Source organism: Rhea americana, unplaced genomic scaffold, assembly GCF_003343005.1.
Source record: "Rhea americana isolate MKP2758 unplaced genomic scaffold, rheAme1 scaffold_37, whole genome shotgun sequence".
Taxonomy (NCBI): Eukaryota; Metazoa; Chordata; class Aves; order Rheiformes; family Rheidae; genus Rhea; species Rhea americana.
In genome coordinates, this window is record NW_028186501.1 from 2,396,185 (window position 1) to 2,413,333 (window position 17,149).

The window sequence follows — 17,149 nt, forward strand, 5'->3', positions numbered from 1 at the left end:
GAAAGATGATAGATATATATTTGTGCAAGATGTTTATTTTGCATAGTCTCCACTAGAGTTTGATCACATCTCATAATTTTGCATCAAAGTTTCACAAATCTTTTATTCTTAAAAACAAAAATGAAATTTTATATGCAATGTAGTGGCATCACATAGATCTTTAAGAAAAAGCTATGTTTTCACAGTTTACACTTCCCCTTTTTTTACATTTTAAAATGATTGTCACTGAAATCATAAAACAGTAACAGTCGATTTTGCTTCAGGTAATATAGATACTTAAGCATAATTTTAAAAGTAACAATTGCATCCTTTTACAACGTTCCTCTTTGAAAATTATTCTGACCTTCTCCAAAAARATTTAAAACTCTGCACTGAAGGCATCCAGCTGCAAGAACCCTGTGCTGAAATAGCTGGAGTGTGACAGCATTAAAACCGACTGTAGGAAGACTTCATTTGGTTAAAATAAGTAGAATAGGGTATTATCAGGCTTTTAGGTATCRGTGGGTCCAGGCAGGTCGCRGACCCACCGGGCTGCTTCTCCGGCYGCCCGCAAGCCGCCTCGRCGTGTGCAGGGACRCCCCGACTTCGGGAGGACGCAGGCACTGGGGAGTCGAGCCTTGAAAAAGTTGCTTTGAATAGCGTGATAGAGAAAATAGTGTGATAGGAATAAGGAACTGGGATCCACGTAGCTCCTCATCACTCATTATTAAATAGTGACCTCCTAAAGTAATTTCRGGGGGTATCTTTTCATTATAAAGATGAATAAATAATTCAAAATATCTACAAATAAATAGAATAAATTAATAATTAATATAAACATATATATGAATAAATAATGGCTTTCAGTAGCGTTGCTCATCCAAATGAGGATACATAAACAAAGACCAGGTCTTCTGGCAGACTGGAACACGGTGCTTCAGACTTCTTTGAAGACTACACCGTTTTCTCCGAATAGGCATTCTGGTTTAGGAACCTTAATAAATAGTCCAAATTTTCTAAAAAATTCTTCCTTTCCATCAGCTCCCAGTCATGTTTCTAGGGGGTCCACAGGAAAAAAAAAAAAAAAAAGTGTTAGAAGGCCATAATTTGGACATGTACATTGCGCTCCATTTTTTGACTGTAGTTATTTTTTTATACAAAGAATACTAACGAATCTGCTCTAGTGCTTGGGTGTTTCTGTGTAGGTCTGCCAGATTTTGTTCTTTCAAAAGTCAAATCTGCTTAAGATCCTCATTTAATACAGCCTTTCCCCCTTAATCTTAAGATCACAAAGGCTCTGGGTAAAATACTCAGTGTGATAAGAAAGCATAAGCAATGGGTTCAGTTTAAATTTGCAGGCTACAGGGGCTCTCCCATAGGGTGAGCAATGCCCCTGACCAGGGCACCTGGGACAGGCGTTTCCATACCAGATGGCAGCTGCTCCCACCCATCCGTCCACCCACCGGGAGCTGCGTGCTTTTGCTATGCATACRTTTCCATTGTAATCTGGAGAAACACTTGCGTATCTTTTCATAGTAATCTAAACCACGTATAACAGCAAGGAGGAAATCCGTCCCAAACATACCATCCAGCCGTCGCATGAATTTCTAGCAGCGTAGATGCTCTGCAGCTTSTGGGTAATTCCCTCCACTGACAGTTTGCTGTTTTCCAGGACTTGAATACATCTTTCCAGATACGCGAATGCGTTATCCTCCGGCTCTGCCACGTCATTCTGGAATAACAATAACACTTCTGGATCTGTGTGCAGGGTGAGACTGTCTGGGTGCAATCAAACAGATCAGAGGCTTTTTTTTTATTATTATCTCCTTAACAATGTTTAGACAGAGGAAGGCAATAATATTTAAGATCATATTACCTGCTATTCATCTCTGTTGAGCTTACTCATGAAACTCATTGCTGATGCTATTGCTGGAATTGGTCTGTTAATAACGTGTATGTTTTTTCCCCCCAAAGCAAAGGGGACTAACCTGTTCCCCTCCATTCCCTTTCAATGGCAGTAGGGTATCTGCCTCTCACCTGACTTGGGAAGATCTTCTTTTCTGACAACCTACTCCATAAAAAGAGAGATTACTAGAACTGGCTGGAAGCAAGCTTTTACGCACTTACTTTTCCTAAGACATAGTCCCGAAAACTGATTTTTCAGGGAAATAATTTTGCATTGATAACTATTCGWCAGGGAGCATTTATCTCACTGAAATCTATAGGTCACTGTGGGGATACCAGTCGTAAGGATCTGACCCTGTTGACTTTGAGCTATACAAGCAAAACTCTTATACAGTGCGTTTCTGCCGAGTTCTCCCACGAAGCCTGTGAACCACTTACATGCCACGAAAGACTTATTTTGAGGGTGTAAGAAGCTGCAGATGACCTAAGAGGGCTTTTGAGAATGCCACATCTTTCCCTTTTGTCCCAGAAAGCATATTAACCATACCACGAGCATAAAACATTGCAGTTTGAGACAGAAAGTGATCTTACCAGAGATGTCATTTCGGGGATCCCCTGAAACAGAATGGTAAAAATGAAGTTAGCAAATATTTCACTGGAACAGTAAGTCAGACACAAGAACCTGATGTTACAGAAAYGGAACAAACTTAACGTTTAGTTTTTGAATGTCGCTCAGTGCTTCCTGAATCAGGGAGCTTGCGGAGCAGTCCACTACAGCAGTGCGGAGGGTGTCGGTGGCTGGCGGCAGAGGGGACGAGCTGCAGAGCGCTGCCGAGGACAGCAAAGCCGAAACCAGGAGCAGCATCGTGGCAAAGGCCCTGCACTTCCACCTCTTGAACTGTGTGTGGCTGGGTCTTTGCTTCCCTTTATATAGGCAGTGCTCAAGGAAATGATTCGTATCTCACCACAAATAGGTGTAAACTGAAGGCGAGAAGTCACCTGTAAAATGGAACCTCTTAGTTTCTTATCTAATTTAGGAATCTATGTGTTTCTAAAATAAGGATTCCCCCTTAAATTTAGTAGGATCTACATAATTCAGGTGTTTAAGCCTATTTTTTTGTTTTTAAATGTTCAGATATTTTTATGAACCAGTGTAGTGTAAAGAATTGATACAAGATAAACCAGGGATACCTAAAYGTCACTAAAATCTTGCTTTGTTCTCTATATAAATGACAAATTCAAGAACTCTTCTGAGATAGTGCATTGCATTTTATGAACCCAGCTGCAGGCCGGGAGGAGGTACCAGCAYGCCCAGGAAAGGGCCCTGTGACTGAGGGGCTCTGCTGAGAGCCACTTCGCAGCTCTGGCTGGAGAAGGTTCTCCTTAGGTGCTGTTTAAGGACCWTTGGAGCAGTTTCAGTAAATGCTGCCAGGCAAGGTGAACAGTGCTCACTCCAACAAATGGGACATGGGAGTCCTGCGCTGTGCGCTCCGGAGGAGACGCCTTTGAGTTTTGCCGACTTGATGTGGTGCCCTGGACATCCCTAACACTGCCCCAAAGGGTGACAGCTCCTTCCTTGGCCTCGGAGGTAGCAGGAGCAGGGTAAGGTCAGCATGCTCCCCGAGAAGGCTGAAACTGTTTAGACAGTTTTCCATATACTTATGGAAACTCCATACACTTATGGGAAATTTCCRTATACTTACGCAACAACTTTTGATTACTAGGATGTGTCCCACTGCTGATGTTTCAGGTCGAATTTCATACCGAGCTCAGTGTACGCCTTTAGGTACAGAGCAGCCCCCCTTGGGATCTCTGGGGATAAGCTGTAACGGGGCCTGCAGGGCTGTGCAGAGCCCACCTTCCTCCCTGGACCACCGCGAGAGCCTGCGGGGAGGAGGACAGMGCTGCTGCTGGCCTTTCCCCTCGCGGACCGCTTTGTCTGGACTTGCACCAGGAGCCAGAATGGAGAAAAACGAGCAGCACGTAGGTGTAGGTTTAGCTGCCGTGTTTGAGGTGCTTTTCCTCCCCCTAAAGTAAGGCACTAAAGCTACACACGTGTGCCAGGTGAGCTGATAGAAGTTGCTGCCTGTAGCACAGATGCTGCCTTTCCTATACTAATGCTGTATTTTGCTGCTTGTCCTTGCACTGATGTTTTCACAGAGCATTTGTTACAACTCCAGCATCTTCCCTGTGTGATATTACTTACATCAGAACCCATCGTGGTGTTATCTGTAAAACCGTGTTTGCTTTTCATGTGTTTACATTTGTCTGTGATGAATGTCATCTGCCATTTTATCATCAAGACTTTGAAAGTCCTGAGGTTCCTCTGCAGCGCTTCCTAGTCACCTTTTGGTTTTGCTGCCATCAGGGGTGTAGTTTCATCGATAGATGATCTCTCTCTCCTTCAGGTTCTCTTTTTCGGGTTGTTTATGAGTATTGAAGAGCACCAGCTGCTTTAGGACAGTAGACACAGCTGCTTTGCCATGTGCTATCAGYAGATTTCCATCAATTCAGCCAGATTTCAGGCTGAATAATAGTGAATAGTAGTTACCATGGTGTATAGCTGACCTCTTATAAGAAAATCCTGTTCTTCCTCTGTTTTCGGTGAGTTCAGAAATAGCGTGAACCATTACGGTGAGTAACACGCTGCCCGCTGTGCATGTCGGACAGCAGAGCCGCTCCTGAGATTCAGACACTTGCCCCAGTCTCTGCTGCCTTCAGATAGTGAGTGGACTGGTTCAAAACRTCACACATCCGTGGCACTGCTGTCGCTGGTGGAGATAAAACTGAAAGGAGTGTGATTTAAAGGGAAGTAGTGGACCATACATATTGCTTGGACCAAGTGTGCGTTCTGGTACAATACGTTGTAGCTAGGTTCAAATAATGTGGAAGAATTCCTTCCCTGGGAAGGGGCRGTCAGAATTTGGAGCGCAGCTGCCCTTCAGATAGGTGAGCGTCCGGGATTTTGTGCTATCTCGAAGCTGGCTGAAGAAATGACGGTCCCTGCTCGGCGGGCAGAAGGGAAGTGTGGGCAGTGCAGACTTTTACTGCTGGAAAAAAAAGAACTATTAAATTAGGACTCCACCTTGTTCTCTTTATTCTTTTTATAGCCTGACATGCAGATACGTTCTTAGATTGCAGCCAGGGTGGAAAAAAAAAAGGGCAGATAAAATCAGAGAAGAGGATGGAACTTGTGGTGTATTCATGTACGTACACTAATAAGTTGGTCTCTAAGCACTGACTCATTTGCAAATATTCATTCAGAAATGAAGCCACTGTGACCACTCTGCTCTTCTCTCATACTTGGATCACTGCTGACCTTTCTGTCCCTTTCCGCGGCTAGGGGATAACTGCTGTGGGATGTTGAGTGATGGTAGGAGGGAATTTCCAGTGCGGGCTCATGCAAATAGCACCTTCTTCCAACTCCACCTCCACCAGAAAATCCRATGAGGATTTGCACTAATGACATATAAATCTCTGGTATGATTTTAGTCTTAAGCAAAGCCATCTGAAATACCTGTGTCATAGTCAGATACAGAATTAAATTAATGACCAGAAAATGGCCTAGCCCATTAGGAATTAACTGAAAACTAACAGAAATTATCACTTTTCTAAGCCTAGAGAGATGAAGGGCTTCATTTTTATGAGCTGTACTCTATATAACAAAATTTAAAATCCTGTTGGAAAATCTGAGTGAGGTGATGCTGCTGAGAAAAGCTGGGGCTGCTCCTTCTGAGTGAAATTCCCTCTCTGTGAAAAGTTAAAATTGTCTTCTTGTTCTCATTCCTCTGTGGAGAGATTGATCAGCATTCCCTTTCACTGCTTTGAATGTTATAGACTTTCCCCTTATTTCCTCCTGACAGTTGTGTCAAGTTTTGTATCTATGCAGTCTCGTGCAACATTGGCCTTAATTGAAAACTTTTTATTTCTTCTCATCTGTTTGCCCCAGTCATATTTACAGAAGACACTTACACAGATCTGCCCTTTATTTTGGTCAGCTAAGTCAGCCAAACTGTTAGGCTCCTCAGGCACGATTGGCTCTCTGTTCCCCTCGTTAGTCCTCTTTAGCCCTGTATCTCTTCTCGTTTGGATTAATCTTGAATGTGAGAGACTGGAGTGCTCTATGACATTCTTTGTACAATGCAATTAATACTTCTTTGTCTTAGTTCTGGAAGGAGTTAAAGAGTATTATATCTCTGTGGTCTACATCTGCAGAAGGAAGGAAACCATTGTTCTTCACGCAGCTCAAGGAAGCTTTAAAATGCTGTTTAGAAGCTGAGCTAAAATCATCCTCGCTGATTACTGTGCTGAAGTTGATGTATCTGTCGCAGTTGTGCAGCTCTCCTCCACCCAGCCCGAGGACATTCCTTTCACATTTCGTATTTTGGCGGTGATYGCTGGTTCTTGGCCAGCAGTCTGGCCAAGTCTAGTGTGTTGTCTTCTTTGGAAATAGGCCCTTTGAACATGAGTCCAAATGGAGTTAATCAAAGAGCATGGACTGTGCATTTTGGAATAGTCTCTGAGCATGGGAAGACTTTTTATTTTCTTTAATTAAAAGATATTCCCCATGGTTTGTATTATTTCCTCTGCAGTTACTCAAAAACATACTTCTGAGTCACAGAGGCATGTCCTTCCTTTATAGGGATAGAGGGGAGTATTGTAGAGACTAATAAAATAATCAGAAATTAGCCCAAGCCTAACTCATCCTGGGCCTCTTGACATCCTGACCGCCTGCCTGCCCTTTTATCCCCTATTTTTTAAGAGTCTACTGATGTTCTCTGTATCTAATAGGGGATTCAGCAGGGTCCATATACTTTAAGAATTGTAGACTTCTTGAAAACTTTAGGGAAGCAAGGAAAATCTCCTTGCTCATTTGGAGGAATGTTGTCCTGGAGAATCACAGTGTGTTTCTTGCCTTTCAAAAAAAAAGTAGAGAGGGGATAAATTCTGGATTTGTGTGTTAAATTCTAAAAAATATGATGTCTATTTTGGCACAAGAGGTTTCAAAGAAAGCCTCTATATCTGTCCGGTCCATTCCAAGTCATGGTAGGGCTGTTGTGTAGGTTGGCATACGTTATTATCTCAGCCTTGACAACACAGAGGCCATGATATGCATCAGGGCATATTTCTACCCTTCTTGAGTAAGTCAAAATCAAAATAGTTTGGTCATAAAAATAAAATCATCTTCACCATTTGTTTGAAACAAGTTATGTCTAGAATATTTCCAAATCTCGAGAATATTTTCAAATCCTCCTGTCCACGGAGAGTAGTTAGAAGACTTGTCTGGGGTCCTAGTTCTCTGTAGTCCTTGATGTGTCGCATTTTGGCTCTGCTCTAGCATAAATGAAGAGCCTTTGGCAGGGGATCGTGCATGTGGACTAGAAGATACTGTGTGCTGGGATCTGGTCCTAGACCAGAGTTTACAGTTAAATCACATTCAAGCTCCCTGAGCATCCTCCGTGCTCTCTGGGAGCAGCCATGGCCCCACATCTCTGRCATCTTTAAACTACTGTTTATCAACTGTGTGCAGTGGCTTTGGCAGTTGTTGGCATGTGCACAAACAACTTGGCAATATTTAGCAGTAATGATTCATTACCTTCTCATTCACTTGTCTGAAACTAAGCGAGTCTGTGAGAAACACAGACGATGAATCCAAGCAATTTGTAACGGGTGTTTTCAAGCTTGGTGCCTCACCCACTGACCATCTGAAATTTGACTCTGGAAAGGTGRCCAGAAAGGGACACTTAATTCTTCATTGCAAAGCCACCTCATATTAATGAGGAAAAAAAAGCACATTCCAAACTTTGTAAACATAGGATCACGTTCTACAGAAAATAAAATTAGTTCCTGAAGCCTGAAAAGTGACTAATGAAAAGTGAAGATCAGAAAGGAAGTAAAATAAGAAGAGAAAATGAGTAATATGCCAAATATTTCAGTAAAATGAAACAGTGGAATTGCCTGTGCGGTGTATTAATCCAGATTTAGCTACTGATTGTAACTGCTGGAGTTGAGGCTACCCTCACCTGGCCATGATGTCACCACTCCCGCTATGCACAGCTGCTTGGGAGAGTGGTGTCATTGTTTATCTCCAGTCGTCCGCAGAAACAATGTCAGCAAAAGTGATGCTTAAACAGGAAAGAAGAGAGGAGAAGAAAGGAGCAGCCTCTGCRTTTCTGCGTCTGAGCTGCCGTTTGACAGCAGAGTTTCCTTTCTCTGATGCTTGCTGGAGTATGGGAAGGCCATACCCTTTAAAAAGCTAGATTTGCTGTTTCTCTCAGTGCCTGAAGATGCAGTTTATACAAGAGGCCAATAGTTCATCTATTCTTCGTTAACTAGTTGATATTTGGTGGTAGCTCAACACTGGCTTTCCCGGTTTGGAGAATGATTTGATTTGGTAGTGTAATAATTGTACCTCTAAACTGTCATGTTGGCGGGCTTCTGTTTTGCTCTGGGGTCCTAGTTCTCTGTAGTTCTTGACCACTGTGTTGCATTCTGGTTCTGCTCTGGTATAAATTAAGAAGAGCCTTTGGCAGGGTAGCGTGCATGTGGACTAGAAGGTATTGTGTGCTGGGGTCTGGTCCTTATTTAGGCAGTGGATAAATTGTGCAGTATCTTTTCCCCTCATCATACTTCACTTCCTCGAAGGCATCCCAGTAGACCTCATGGCCTCATACCTGCATGCCATCCCCTCGGCCCCTTAGCACCTTAATGGCACACTACAATGGCCAGCAGCAGTGGGGTGCCAGACTGCTCCTTGGTACATCTGCATTTTTGAGCGGCTACGTGAGTGCATGCAGGTGACCAAGACAAGAACGTGAAGACAAAGTGAAGAGATTTCTCTGGAAGGGAGGCTGAGAAGATGCACTCTGTGCTATCAGCTGGTGCCTAGACTCCCATCCTGAACTTGCTGCGAAGGTGCTGGTACCCAAGACTGGTACATCACCCCCTTCTTCCTCTTCTGCTCTTTTCAGGAGCTCAGGGGGGAACATTTGCTGAAGAAGACCACTCCAGCACAACTTGTGGGTATCTGTGTTGATGGTGAAAGAGGCTATTCAGGTGAGGCTATATGCTGGCTCACATAGCACACTGCTGGGATGGACATCAGCAGCATGTGGTATCACGGCAGGAGGAACCTTTCAGAAGTAACCACCTCTACCACACACTCCTACACAAATATACCTTAATTTCTCTAAGTGCAGAAACTGTGAGCAGTGTCTGTTGGCAACAGGCCATATCAGACATGAGCTTGCTGTGAGCCGGCACAGACACGCTTGTCACAGGACCGGTGTGGGAGCATGGGTGCTGGGGAACGTCCTCCCTGCCAAGCATCTGCACCCAGCTGCACAAGCAAAGCTGCTCCCTCCTTCCTTTGAGTCTCTGAAGGAACATACATCTTGTTCATCTCTCCCGAGAAAATTATTCAGGATAAGGGGGCAGTCAAACCTCCCCTTTAACACCAGCAGCAACAGCCCGTAGGGACTGTTCCCCTTGAACAGGTTAATAGGAAAGTGCTGCTAGTGTGGTGCTCTGCGGAGAGCAGAGATTGGCTGCCTCCTCACCTCCTCTCCCCTCCAGCATCCTCCCTCTGCAATCTAAGCTWCAGGCCTTTGCTAGGTCCTGGCTTCTCCTGCTGTCTCACGGCTGCTTACTAGGAGCTGATTTGCAGCTCTGTCCAAAACTATTCTGCAGCCAGTCTTCTTGGGCTATGGCCTGGAAAACAGTCATCTAAGATAGGCGCACCCATGTATTCATTTGCAGAATTTGGTCTTGAAATGTAGGTGTCTGAGCAAGTTTGGTGTGTCCTGTCCCCAGATGCACCCAGAGATGGCAGGAAACCTTCCCAGTGACCCTGGATGTGGTGGTGGTGCAGAGCAATTGTCACAGTAAGGGTTTGGAGGGCAGCCCAGAAGGCGATGGCTGGTCTAGACTGGGGTGGACAGGCTTTGCCCAGCCTTGGAGGGCTCGTTGCTGAGGCCTTGGGGACCCAGCAGGTGCCCAAGGGTGAGGGAAGCTCTTTGGCATRGGGCTCGTGCTTTGAACACACTGAGCAGGTATGGTGGGACAGACTGCGGATGCCTGCTGTGCACCTCTTCCTCCAGGCACGCGAGGTCCACTCTCCCCCTGCTACCCCAGCTGCTCCGCAGGGGAGAGCCTGGGTCCGGCCAGCACTGACTCACACGCCGTGGGAGGGAGGAAGGGCAAGGAAGGATGAGGAAAGGCAGGGAGGAATGGATCTGCTTGGCTGCATTTTGTAGGCTGATGGAGGGGGCAGTGACTCTCAGCTCTGCCCAGGTCCCCCACGTGGTGCGCTGATGTGCTCCATCTCCATGGATGCTGACGGGCCTGAGCTGCTCCACATCACTTGAGCTTGCAGCTCCCTGGCCGCTCACTGCTGCGGGGCCCTGGGACTGTCTTGATCGTCGACCAAACTGCAGGCAGAAAAAGTYTGTAAAATCTGGTGATGTTACTCAGCCAAGCATCCCAGAGTCTTTGGAAGAAATGCCTTTACTCGGAGTAATTTCTTGCTTATTCAATCAGAGAGCTAAATATAGCTCACACCTACAACTTCTTAAAGTAGAATATGCACTTACCAAAAAACCCCCTCCAGTGCTGTGTCACTGTCTACCACATCTAGTCCAAACCTAGAGCTTTGAGAACTGCATGATGCTCTGCACCATGCACATTGGCTAACTTGTATTTACAGSAAGAAATATAACAATAAATTTTTAATAAAAAATTACTTTCTATACTAGCAAGTAAGCTCGGAACTACAGCAACTCCTGAGACACGTGGCTACCGACAAAGTCCTAACTTAAGATAGATATTCTATTGTGTTATGATGATGCAGGTGTCTTATCAGTGATATTAAAACAATTAGGATGATGTATTTGTGGTAATCATGTTCAGACAACCGTGCTCAATATGTCAGTTTAGTCATGACAGTGATATGACTGTACTCACCCGCGTGAAACCAGGCATTCGTTTCACTCTTATTTGCAGTGCAGTTCCCTGAGTGTCTTAATGACATTTGGATTATTTACGAATCCACGTGGGATCAGAGATAACTGGAGGCCACATGGAAACGTAGGCAAAATTGACTTTTCACCCTGGGCTAGTCAGAGGGTGGAGCGCTCCTGGCCCCGGATGGGGAAGGGAAGAGGAAGGGCAGGGCTTGCGGGCGAGCAGGTGCATCGCCGGGCGCGGGCTCTGCGCCGCAGGCGGGAATGCTGAGGGGGCCCGCAGCAGATGTGGGCACATCTGGACAGCCCAGGGCACAGCTGGCCGCCCCAGACATGACTGGAATGACCCTGGTGTGTCAGGCAGTCCTGGGCAAAACTTGGCAGACCTGGGCACAGCTGGAGTGACCTGGGCACATCTGGCAGCTCCGTACACAGATGAACAGACCTGGGCACAGCTGGAAGGACCCAGACACATCTGGCAGCTCTGTGCACAGCTGGCCGCCCCCTGCCTGCCCCCTGCAAAGCACCAGAACCACCAGCCCATGACTATTTTGCCTCCCTAACAGTCTGCTGCCCTGGGCAACAGCTCACTTTGCATTTGTCTAGACCAAGCCCTGCCTCTTACTGTTGACTTTAAATTATTAATGCTTCACTTTTCCCTCTACTTTCCTATTTCTCAGAATTTCCTGAACTGCTATGTTGACAATCTGGAGTTTTATTAATATTTTCTACTTAAAACCCTGATATTTTCCTCTTTTTTCATATACGTGCAATTTGATGACTATACATTTATCTAAAAGGTGAATTTAGAATGCCAAAATATAATTTAAAATAATAGATAGGAGAATTAAGATACTTCCTTGTTCATGAAAACTTTGGAATTCAATAGTAGGAAATTTTCCAGGGGTGCTTCTTATCATTCCTTCTGCTATTGTAGCACTGAGACCACTCAAGATCAGAGACTCTGTTGATTCCGTAAAACCTGTGAGAGTGCATGTAAACATTTGTTCTCTGTCTTTCCAATTTTTAAAAATGAATATATGTTTTGGTTTTATTTATAGGTTTTCTGGTTTATATGAAATTCAACATAAATCATAAAATCCAGAGGCACTAATGATACTGCCTGCAGAGTGCGAGCAGTTTGCAAAATCAGGTTATGGGTAGAGGAATTTCCTCCAGGGCTTGCTTCTGTCTTCCAGATCACAGGGGCTTTCTGGGGTAGTTCCTCCTGAGCTTGTTTGGAACGCAGTGCCTTGAAAACAGCTGTTGAAGGATGAAATCCATCTGCTCTGTGCTACTCAGCTGCTCAGGAAGCGTAACTGTTTTCCGTCTCTGGAAAACCTGAAGAGAGATTGCTAAACCCTCAGAGGACTCACTGTCTGAAGAAGAATCTGTCTGAGCTCCAAGGAGAATGGCCAAGAGCTCTGTGGGCAAAGCTGGCAACGAGGCACTGCCCGTGCTGGACTAATGTCAGGACTGAGATCTGGTGGAGCGGATTCTGCCTGCAGAAGTGCGTCTCTGTCTCGTGGCAGTTTGCAAGGTGGACATGCACCATAAATGCAAGATGCAGTCACTTTTCTTTCAGTGTATGGTCTGGCTGTTTTGTTTGAGTGGTGTGTGGTCCACACCCTGGGAGGAAACTGGTCACCCGTGGGGTCAGGGAGAGGCAGCAGCACAGGGGAGTGAAGGGTCCCCRTGCCACCCCGCAGTCCTGAGTGCATGGCCTTGGGCCACGCAGAGCTTTCAAGGTGGAAAAACTCACATTTCTTGGGTATTTTTTTACAGCATTCTGCATTTTTTCTGACTTTTACAACTGTAGCATTTAGTTGAGGTGCCGAGGAGAAGGCATGACCCTGCATCTGAGGTGTGTGAGATGCAGGCTGAAAAGCAAAGTAAGCAGACAGCACTGCCGTACCCGGTCTGGGGTGCTGGCTTCGGCGCTGTGGCTCCTTCGGCGGCTCTGCGACCCGGCGCGGCGCTCGGGAGCCGTTCAGTAGCAAACGCAGCTCGAAGGCTTGACACCGCGCTTGGACGCGGCGCTGGCCAGCGGTGATTAAAAGTGGCTTTTTGCATTGTTTCCCACGGCGCGTGGGTTCGCCGTGCTGGTTGGGGAGCTCGCTGCTGCCTCCCGGCAGAGCTGCCAGGCTCCGGCTCTCTCCTTGCACGCTTGCCTTCCTCCCGGGGCCGGCTTTGCACACTCTGTGTTTCCCATGCTGGGGAAAGGTGAGGGGAAGCTTCAGAGCTGCGACAAGTGAAAGCTCTTCTGGTCTAGCCGGGCCGTGAACGTAACAGGCGCGTGTTATAAACAGGAATTAATCACTGTGGTTGGTGATAAGGAAGCCTGTCTTCTTTTGAAAGAGAACCACAATATGACTTGCTAAAGTCGAAATCAGGGCTGGACTTCAGCTAAGGGCTGCAGGCTCTTCAGGAACACCCAGGGGCGAAGGGGAATATGTGATAAAATCGGGAGGAGGAGTGCTGAGGCCAGGCTCAACAGCAAGGGGATGAAGGAGCGATGCATCTTACTGGCGAGACTGGTCACAAAGCAAGCGCGCGGAAGGCACTGGTGCAGAGCCGCCTGGACTTGGGTGACCGCGGCGCCACGTGGCCACCCTCCGCCCGGGGGCTCGCCTCGGTCTGCCTGCCCGGGGGCGGCCGTGGGCGCCGGGCGGGCGCCGGTGGACGGCTCTGCTCGTGGCGCTTGGAAGCGGGTCCGGTCTCGAGACTGCTCAGCCTTCCAGGAAAAAAAACGCAAGGACAGAGACGCTTGAKTTTGGAAGATTCATTTATTTTTTTWAAAAGATTTCATTTGCTTTCCTGAAGGTTTTACAAACACTCGATACGGAAGAAGTCAACATGTGTGAGACATGGCATTGCAGAGCAGCAACAGTCCTACTGAGTGCTGCGTTAGGAAATACCAGCTTTTGCAACCTGAATTAATAGCGTTACAGGTGCACGCACCTTTGGAGCAGCTATGGGTGCCGTGGAGGCCCACGGCTGTGGATACTCAACGTAAAGCCGGCGCACTCCCTAGTTCGGGTCGGCGAAGCCCAGCGGGAAACGCGGGAACGCCTCCGAGCAGCCGCGCGGGCTTCGAGCGAGGGCGGCCCGCGCCGGCGCCGGCGCGCGGGCTTTCGCTGCTCTCCAGAGCTCGGCTGCTTTAGGTGACGCTGCTCGCCTCAGAGGAGTCGGAATAAAACGTGCAGCGGTGGGAGTTACCGTGCCTTTTCCTCATTTAACCGATCAAAAAGCCTCGGGGACGAGCGGAGATCGGAGCTCAGGCTGGAGGCAAATCTGCTCGGGGGAGCAGCACGTCTATCACGCGCTGGCGAGAGCAGCTAGGGACCCGAGGGTTATTAAATAGCGACCGCCTGAGGAGCATACTTAAATACAGCGTTAGCCAAATAAATATTGTTAAATATCCATAAATTAAATAAATAAATAAATAAATAAATAAGTACGGCTTTCTTTACGGATCGTTACAGCTATTAAAACTATTTAAAATATTTGAATCTTTTTAAAAACACTTCAGTCTTTCGAGTGAACAGCAGGGTTTAGTCGTTATAGGAAACACGCCTGCTGTCGTAACATTGCTTTATATATATAAATATATATTCATATGTAAAAAAATAAACGTATAAATATATACAAAATATAGCTATATATATAAATATCCCCTAATCGTATTCCTGAGAATAAGTTAACGGCAGAATCCCCTCTTCAGACGGAGCAGGACTGGAGCTCTTCGTTTCGTCTCGGCTTTGGCGTGATCGCTCTGGCTGGGCACGCTTTAAAGCTCCTCGTACAGGAAGCTCAAGAATTTATCGATTTTTTCCCTGAATACGTTCTCATTCACTATTTCTGCAGTCTTACACTCCTCGTCGGATCCCTTAAAAAAGCGGAGGACATAATTCAGTCGGGTACCCTGGAAGCCACACCTAACGCCCTGTTACTTGGTAGACGCGTTTTTGGCGAATGCTGCCGAAACCTCGAAGGCGGCGTTGCAAAGCRCAGACCGCGTTTACGATGCGCCGCACCAGGCGCAGTGCGGAGGATGTCCTGAGGGCAGATTCTGCCCCSGTTTCCGTTTACATCTGCTCTTTTTCATGCAGTTATCTCTCTCGGAGTTGAGATTACGGCGCTAAAAGGAAGCAGCCCTCGGCTCTCTGAGGGAGCGCGCTCCGGAGAGGAAACCAGAAGAGGTGTTTAACCTTTCTGCGTGACATGAGCTCTGAAGCAAGGAGATTTCCAGCGCCCACGTCATAGGAAAGTGCAAGTGGAAGAGCCGCCGGGACGGCCCGAGCGGTCGGCAGAGGCGCCCGCGCGGGCTGCCGCCCTCCCCGCGGCGCTGCCTGCTGCCGCGGTCCGGAGGAAGCCCCGAGTCGGCCTTACCTGCGGGAAGAGCTGGTCGCAGGCGTAGACCTTCGCCAGCTTCTCGGCGGTCGCTCCGTCGAGAGCGGTCAGGGAGTCCAAGAACGTTCTCAGGTGGTTGCGGATGCATTTTTTCACCTGCAAGAGCGGTCTCGGTTATTCTGGACGGCCGGGTGATCCGCTAGTAACGCACACGTAAYGCATCATATCACGGGAATTTAAATATTGAAAGCTACAGGAATTAAGAGCTGCGTCTTCAGATGCAGCCCCTGATCTCGTACYCGCCAACGCGCCGGACACCGAGTTTAGAAGACCACAGCACGATCTGTAATTCTTCAGAAAAATGTGCTGGGGAGGAAAYGTTCCCGCTGCTTTCGGAGGAAGCTGCAGGTGCCAGTGTAAACTGGACGTGTGTAATTYGGAAGTGCCCACGACCCGAGGCCGATACTTCCGAAGGAAAGGGAAGGCAGAGCCTTCACCACAAGCCTTTCAGGCGTCAGTGCTTGCTATCATATCTCTGTTGAAACTAGATCAGAATTGYCTCCATAAAACACAATTAACTAGCGGTACGAATTTTCATTACTGTAGCTCAAACAGCAGCTTTGAACTCTCCATAGAAAATGGTCCGGAACGGGTGTGAGTCTGCCAAGAGAGGCCAGTGCACACCTAAGGGCTGTGCCCAGCGAGAGACCGTCCGGAGGTGCGAGCGCTGGCAGAAGCCATCGGGGGCTCTTGCGATGACTTTGCGTTTCCCTGGGTTTCTGGAGTCAACTTCATGCTGTTGAAGTTGTGAAGTGGCAAAGAAATCTGGGCATTTGAGACAGTATTTTTAAATAAAAGAAATGTATACAGTTTCTTACCGTAACGTTCACGGGTATGACGGTGCTTCCCTGAACCTGATCAAGAGAAAAGCAAGTTAGCAAAGCCGAAACAGAACTTAGGGCAGCAAGCTTTCCAGGGGAAATTCGTGAAAAATGAATTTACTGAACTCATGAAATTTGAGAAGAATAAAATTACTTACCGTTAGGCTCTTAACGTCCTCCAGAACTTCCCGAATCACACTCTCGACGGAGGACGCGCTGGAGCAGAGGTCCTGCGCCGGGCGCGGCGCGGCGGTGAGGGGCGCCGCGCGGCAGAGCGCTCCCAGAGCCAGCAGAGCCAGAGCCTGGGGCAGCATCGCGGAGGCAGCTGTGCGCTTGGGCCGGGGAGCTGCAGTGCATGCCTCTGCCTCGGGTTCCTCTTATATACACAGTGCTAAAGGAAATGATTAATATCTCACCACAAACATGCTCATGCTAAAGGGGAGGCGGGGAGGGTTTACCTGAAGAGTGGAATCTGCTGGTTGTTCGAATGATTAAGAGCCCATGTGCCATCTAACCCGGGAGCAGACTCCCCGCGTCTGCCGCGGGGCCCCCTTCTACCGGGCGCTTCCAGGAGGCGCCGGCAGCCCCGGCGCGGGGATGGCGGGCGCTGCGTACGCGTGAGGATGTGCACGGCTATCAGAGCGCGCGTGCGGGGTTATGTGCAGACATGCAGGGATGCAAGCGCACGTGCTGGAGAGCTGCACGTTGCACGTTAGTTCTTCAGCACTTTGGGCAGTTTGGAGGCCGTGTAGAGAAAAGGTACCGACACCCCSGAACAGCCGGGCTGTAATGCTCGGCGCTGCAGCGGGTGCGTTTTTAAAAATTTGATATAAACTACCATATTGTGYGATGCAGTTTCTACAGCGAAACCTGCGAGTAAATTCGGGAAGGGCATCGCAGCGCGGCTCAGAGCGAGCCCGCGGGCCAGGCCGAGGCGCCGGCTGCTCGGGCTCCCGGGGAGCCCCGTGGGGTGGCGAGGAAAAGCAAGCGGGACCGTTCGGGTGACCGAGAACTGTCGAGAGGAATCCCCGGGTCCGGAGGCCGCTGCGCGGCGCGCGGGACCGGCCGCGC